Below are 7,243 nucleotides of genomic sequence, written 5' to 3'. Positions count from 1 at the left end.
CCTGTTTGATTATGTTATCGTGTTTTTCTTTAAGGATTTGTAACTCTTTAGCAGTGTTCTCCTGCAATTCTTTAAGGGATTTTTGTGCTTCCTCTTTATTGTCTTCTGCCTGTTTAGCAGTGTTCTCCTGCATTTCTTTAAGTGTGTTATTAAAGTCCTTCTTGAAGTCCTCTATCATCATCAGGAGATATGCTTTTAAATCCGTGTCTAGCTTTTCCGGTGTGTTGGGGTGCCCTGGACTGGGCGAAGTGGGGGTGCTGGGTTCTGATGATGGTGAGTGGTCTTGGTTTCTGTTAGTAAGATTATTACGTTTACCTTTCGCCATCTGGTAATCTCTGGGGTTAGTTGTTATCGTTGTCACTGTTTAAAGATTGGAGCAGAAGCTGTGTTCCACTCACCAGCAGTCCCAAAATCCTGCGGCGGGGGGTTGTGGGTAGCTGGCGGGTTTCAGGCAACCCTGCTCTCCTGCTACCCCGGCGCTGATCCGGCCGGATGAGGCCTGTGGCCCTACTCAGGCTGGTTTCTGCTTCCCTAACTAATGCAGTCTCAGGTCCCGCGCAATTGGATTGGAGCAGAAGCTGTGCTCCACTCACCAGAAGTCTTAAGATCCTGTGGCGGGTGTTGTGGGTAGCTGGCGAGTGTCAGCAGACCCTGCGCCCCAGCTGCCCGGTGCTTTTCTGACCGGAAGAGGGTTGTGGCCCTATGTAGGCCGGATTTCTCTCTCCCCAACCAGAGCAGTCTCAGGTCCCGCGTGATTGGACTGGAGCAGAAGCTGTGTTCCACTCACCAGCAGTCCCAAAATCCTGCGGCGGGGGTCGTGGGTAGCTGGCGGGTGTCAGGCAACCCTGCGCTCCCGCTACCCCGGCGCTGATCCAGCCGGATGAGGCCTGTGGCCCTACTCAGGCTGGTTTCTGCTTCCCTAACTAATGCAGTCTCAGGTCCCGCGCAATTGGATTCTCTCTTTCTTTTCATTAGGAGTTTGCTGGTCTTCTTTTTTCAAATGACTTTTTGATTGATTCTATCTGTTATCCTCTTAGTGTCCATTTAATAATTTTCTGCCCCATTTTAAATTTTGTAAAATGTTTATTTTGTGTGTATGGATGTTTTGCCTAAATCTGTATCTCTGCACCAAGTGTGTGTATGATGCCCATAGAGTCTAGAGGAGGACATTGGTTCCCATGGGACCAGAGTTAGACAGCTGTGAGGGTGTTAGCACTCACACTTGGGTCTTCTGGAACCAACTAGTACTCCTCTCTCCGGCCTCTCTGCTCTGAATGTTGCTACCTGCTTTTGTGTTTGAGACCTTGAGGAATATCATTAGGTATTCAAATCATCTACTACCATTGTATCAGGACCCATATGGTCTTTTATGCAGTTAATGTTTATTTTATGAAATCATGAGCCCCAACATTTAGTGTATATATTGCATCACTAATGTATATAATAGTATCACTATTGTTACATTTTCCTGGCAAATTGCTATAGTACACCTGCTAAGTGTTTTTTTCCTGGGGTTGAGACTATATGGGACAGATGCGCTATGTCTGTCAGAACTGTCTGTAGTAGCTGCTTCTCTTTGTGTATCAGAGTACCCCCTGGCCACACCTAGCTTTGTGGTCTGTGGGTTAAGCAAGTTATTCTACTGTGGTGGGTTGAGTAAGAATGGCCCACATAGCCTCACATTTTTCAATATTAGTCATCAGGGAGTGGTACTACTTGAGAAGGATTAGGAGGTGTGGCCTTGTTGAAGTAGGTGAAACTTCATTGGAGGAAGTATGTCATTCAGGGTGAGCTGTGAGGTTTCATAAGCCCAAGCCAGGCCCAGTGGTTCTCTCTTCCTGCTGCCTGTGGGTCAGGGTGTAGCTTTCAGCTACTTCTCCAGCACTATGTCTGCCTGCATGCCACCATGCTCCCTGCTATGAGAATAATAGGCCAAACCTGAGTTGCCAAGGTCATGGTGTCTCTTCACAGCAATTGAACAGTGATTGAGACACTCACCTTTCTGAGTCTCCCCAGATCATACATTGATGGCTAATGTGCCATATTGAGGGAAGTGTCTTCTTAGAGCACATGGGACATGGGGAAGCAACCACAGCACTAGAATCTGTGTAGGTGGAAGACCTGCCTCTGTGATTTCCAAAGCCTCCTGAGTGTTGAACCCCTACCAGAGAGATGCAGTTATGGCTGTGAGAGACACATTCCCCTGGAGCCTCAGAGCTTAGGCTCCATAGTGGTGAATTGATAGTCCATTTGGTCCACCCGCTGACCTCAGGCTCAGGGCTGTAAGACTCTAGTTATTCCCTGTTGAGGAGTCTACTACCTTTCCCTGTGCACATCATTACCTAGAGACAGCTTCCCACTGCCTACATTTTTCAGCTTCTCAGCATCTTCAACCCCCCATCCCCACCCCACTCCACACAACTGTCCCATGCTTCTCAGCCTGGGGCTCTGACACATTAAGTTCAGCTTCCTTGACTTGTGGTTGTTCCTAATATCTGGTCCCCAGGGTAGCTCACTTTAACACAGGCTTCACTTTTAAAATGGTGTTTGGCCACTGTTCTCCAAGTTATGTGGAGGGTTAGTATGGATCCTTCTTCCCTCCTGGCTGAAGGAATTACAATCTCACCAAAACCTGTGACTTCTGGAGGCTTAGCTTCCTTTCCCCCTGCCAGGGCGCTGCACGGTTGGGCTGGGTTAGCTTGGCTTACTTTTTAGTGTCTGGTATAGTTCTACATCTCAGCTCTTCTATTAGTGACTTTCAATTTCTAAAGCACCTCCTTTCTTCCCTTGGGGTACTTGATTTTTTTTCTCATTCTGACTTCTTTGCTAATATAGTGGCAGCTTCTATTCCACCTTACTTGAAGTCTCTAACAATAATTGTTTGTGTTGTCCTTTATAAGGCTTGCCTTGATCATAGTGTCTGTTCACAGCAGTAAAACCCTAAGACATTCACTTTCAGTGTGGTGACAGAGGAAGACACAGGAGGCATCAAACATTTGGCTTCCGAAGACATTCACACACACACATACACACACCAGCACACACCTGTGCACAGACACACAATTCTCTCCTAAAGCACTGGACTGTGTGTGCTTTCACCAAGACAGCCTTTCTGTCTGGTACTGGCTCCCTGCCTTTCCTCTTGTCTCTGGCCCTGTAACTATCTGTCTTTTCTTCCCTTTATCAGCAAGCTTTTCCAGTTCTAAAGGGAATCAATGTTTTTGGGATTTTTTGTTTTTTGTTTTTTTTTTTTTTTTCAGCTTAAAAAATAAAACCCTCTCTTCTAGTTTGTTTCCCTTCACAGCAAAGGACCTCAAAACAATCACCCTCATGCATTTCCTCCTTTTCATTCTCACCTGGTATTCTCTTGTATGACTCTAGGCCAGTCCCTAAAATTCCACTGAGATCACCCTTGCTAGGGATAATAACTGACACATTGTCAAACAAATGCAAAGGCTCTCCTCTCTCGTCCTAGGAATACTGTCTTAGCAGCAGAGGTCAGTCACCCTATGGCCCATGTGTAGAGGTTATAAATGTCTGGGTAGACGTCATTTATATTTTTCAAAGCAGTAAGGCATATGGCTAATATGATACAAATAAGTGCTAAAATACCAGAGGATCTTTCTGTTATTGGCAATTAGAAGCCTTCTTTGCTAATTTAAAACTTTATTGTGTTAAAAGGTATATGGTGTGGAGGATGGGAGTGTTAAATATGCCAGAATGGAAGCAGCAGCTGTTGGTTTGCAAAGGAGGCCACTAGTTCCCTTCATTAGTATGAAAGGGCTCAAGGCCTAGGGGTGGGAGGGAGAGCAATAAAACATAGGGAGGTCTGAACTCAATGTGGCTTTAGAGAAGGCTGGAGAGAGGATTCACTCAGAGGATGAAAGATACAGAGAGCACGAGAGGGATGGGAGTGGGGCAGGGCAAAGAGCCTCTTCAAAGCTCCTCCCCCACAACCCCACCAAGGAATCTCTGGCCCCAGAGGAAAGGTCTGACTTTTGGGGTAGCAGTAAGTTCCACAGCCCAGGTGGCTAGTTCAGCATAGGGTGTTTGACAGAGACGATGGAAGAGCCAGGTTGTCCCATAACTGCGAGTCTTCAACTCACTGCAATGTCAGCTTCTCAACTGTCCAGAGAGAGCTGCAGAGATGTGCTGTCCTCATCAGGTTGTAGTATCTGGCCTACATGTGCAGGCTAAGTGGGGCTGGAGTGGGAGTCCAGGTGTACTTCTGCTTTGGAAATAATGTAGATGCTGCTCTCTCTCAAGCTTACTATAGATCCTATTTACAACGAGGGCATGGAAATCCCCTGCACTTGGATTTCTATTGCTATGTTAAAACTCCACGACCAAGCACACCTTGGAGAGTAGAGGGTTTATAGACACATCAAAAGTAAACCCATAAGGTAAAATACAATGAAATTAAAAAGATCCCCGCACAAAACAATTAAGTCTGCTCTGTGGAAGACAAAATGAAGAAAAACACAATAGGTTTATTTTTAAAATCAGAACCACAATGGCACTACTACACAGCCCCAAACAATTCCAAATTCTGACCATGCTGCCTATAAAGATGTAAAGAAACTGGAGTCACCTTTGCTGAAGGTATATAACCACTATGGCAGCTTCTCAAGTTAAAAATCTCACCACCATACTGTTCTGCTGTTCTACTAGTTTTCCTTTAAAATACCTTCTGAAAACTGTTACGTGTATGTATGTGCCCACATGTATATGCAGTGTCCATGGAAGAGATCACAGGGCACCGGAAGCCCTGGGAACAGGAGCTAGATGGCTGAGAGACACTGGAGACGGAAGTGTTCGTAAGTGCTGAGCCACCTCTCCAGCTCTGCTTTTGTGTGTGTGATGGGAAGGGTGGTGGTGTCCTGTAACTGAGGCTGGCCTTTAACCCTAGATCCTCTTGCTTCTACCTCCCAAGTGATGGAATGGCAGGAATGTACCATGCCTGGTCTTTACTATTGAAGTATGCCACAAGTTGGCTTTGTTTTGTTTTGTTTTGTTTGAGACAGGGTCTCACCGGGTCCTAGTTAGGGTCTCTATTGCTGTGTTAAAATGCCAAGACCAAAAACAACTTGGAGAGGAGAGGGTTTATTTGGCTCACACTTCCACATCACTGATCATCGCTGAAGGAAATCAAGACAGGAACTCAAGCAAGACGGGAGCCTGGAGGCAAGAGCTGATGCAGAGGTAATAAAGAATGCTGCTTACTGGCTTGTTCAACCTGCTTTGTTATAGAACCCAGGAACACCAGCCATGGGGGTGGCACAGTCCACAATGGGCTGGATCCTACCCCATCAATCATTTATTGAAAATGCCCTACAGGCCCTCGGTTAGTCCCATATTATCTAAGCATTTTCTCAATGGAGACTCCTCTCTGATGACTCTAGCTTGTGTCAGGTTGACATAAAAGTAGCCAACACACTGAGTAACTAACCCTGGCTGATCTTGAACTCACTGTGTAGGGCAGGCTGGACTTAGATTCAGCAAGATCTGCTTAATTCTGCCTCCTGAGTGTGGAGTCTAAAGTTACATGCCAGAACTAACACTTTTTTGTTTTCCCCCTCTTTTGAAATAGGCTTTCATTATATAGTCCAGCCTATCTTCAAACTCAAAATCCTTTTGCCTCAGCCTCCCAAGTGGACATTCCAAGGACTTGTGAATGTCCATAAACTGTCATTAGCCCAAAGTTCCAAGCAGCCTATTTACCAACAAAGGAATGCATATGCAAGGTGTGGTAATTCACACACAGAACACTCAGAAAAAATATATTATAGTATGAACTCACCTAACATTCTAGAGAATAGCCAGTGACAAGTGCTGGAGTGGGTAAAGTCAGAGACGGATAGGGACACTCTGGGCAGTAACTGATACTGGTTCATGTTCTAGTTGTGGGGACCTTCACCAGATGCATTTCAATATTTAAACTGTATAGTTCAGTCATGTGTAATTTATTATGTGTCAACTCTTAACTAAACAAAACCAGCTTAAAGAGTCTAACCACATTCTTTGTAATTCAACAAGCTATCAAGGCTTTGGTTCTTAATGCCATTTTCTCTCTCTCTTTTTTTTTTTTTCCTTTTTTAAAAAGTTTTTCAAGACAGGGTTTCTCTGTGTAGCCCTGGCTATCCTGGAACTCACTCTGTAGACCAGGTCTCAAACTCCTAGAGATCCACTTGCCTCTGGCTCCTAAGTGCTGGGATTAAAGGCATGCCCCACCACTACCCAGCTCTAAATGCCATTCTTTTTTTTGTTTGTTTTTGTTTGTTTGTTTGTTTTGGTTTTTCGAGACAGGGTTTCTCTGTATAGCCCTGGCTGTCCTGGAACTCACTCTGTAGACCAGGCTGGCCTCGAACTCAGAAATCCGCCTGCCTCTGCCTCCCGAGTGCTGGGATTAAAGGCGTGCGCCACCACGGCCCGGCTCTAAATGCCATTCTTATCCAAGCAGAGTCAAACAAGGTTCATATGAACATTCTCACTGTGATCGGTTTAATTCAACTCTACAAAGAACCAATCGATCTGACCAGTTTACGTTACTACAACTACCAATATACAATAGTGCAAATCTGTCGTTACAAGTGATGTACTGAAGCAGTTATCAGTATGTCAGGTAAATGTATTTTTTCTACTTTTAAGACAGGTTTTCTTGAAGATCACTTTATAATTAGAGAATAATTAGAAAGTGTAATTTCCAAACATGATAAAACTATCAACATCTGTAGATGATAAACATTAAATACCAGGATAATTTACATATTAAAAATTCAAGGTTTGAAAAACTGCCAACTTCTATAATTATCAGTAGGTAAAAATCTATACATATTGTTTATATATAACAGCAATAAACAATTACAACTCAATTCAAAATATAATCTAATGTAATTGTGTAAACAGCATGAAAATTCTTGAGGCTAAGTATAATCTTAAATCTTTATGTAGAAAATTATAAAACTTTATTGGAAAGCATAAAATAAAAATGCAGAAATATACCATGTTTATAAGTACAAAACTGTGGCATTATAAATTTGACAATTCTTCACAAATTAACTGATGTACAACTTCAATGCAATTCTTCCCAACTGAACCCTCACAAAGGGCCTTTAGGAGCTTGACAAGAGGATTCTAAAATGTATACAGGAATATGCGACTTCACCACAGCCAAAACCATTGCAGAAAGCTAAACCCACCAGGAAGGTAGTTACATACCATTGAAATGAAGAAATTACAAATT

This window comes from Mus caroli, unplaced genomic scaffold (genome assembly GCF_978045245.1).
Source record: "Mus caroli unplaced genomic scaffold, Mus_caroli_1 scaffold_14, whole genome shotgun sequence".
Classification (NCBI taxonomy): Eukaryota; Metazoa; Chordata; class Mammalia; order Rodentia; family Muridae; genus Mus; species Mus caroli.
Note: the sequence above shows the minus strand (reverse complement) of the source record.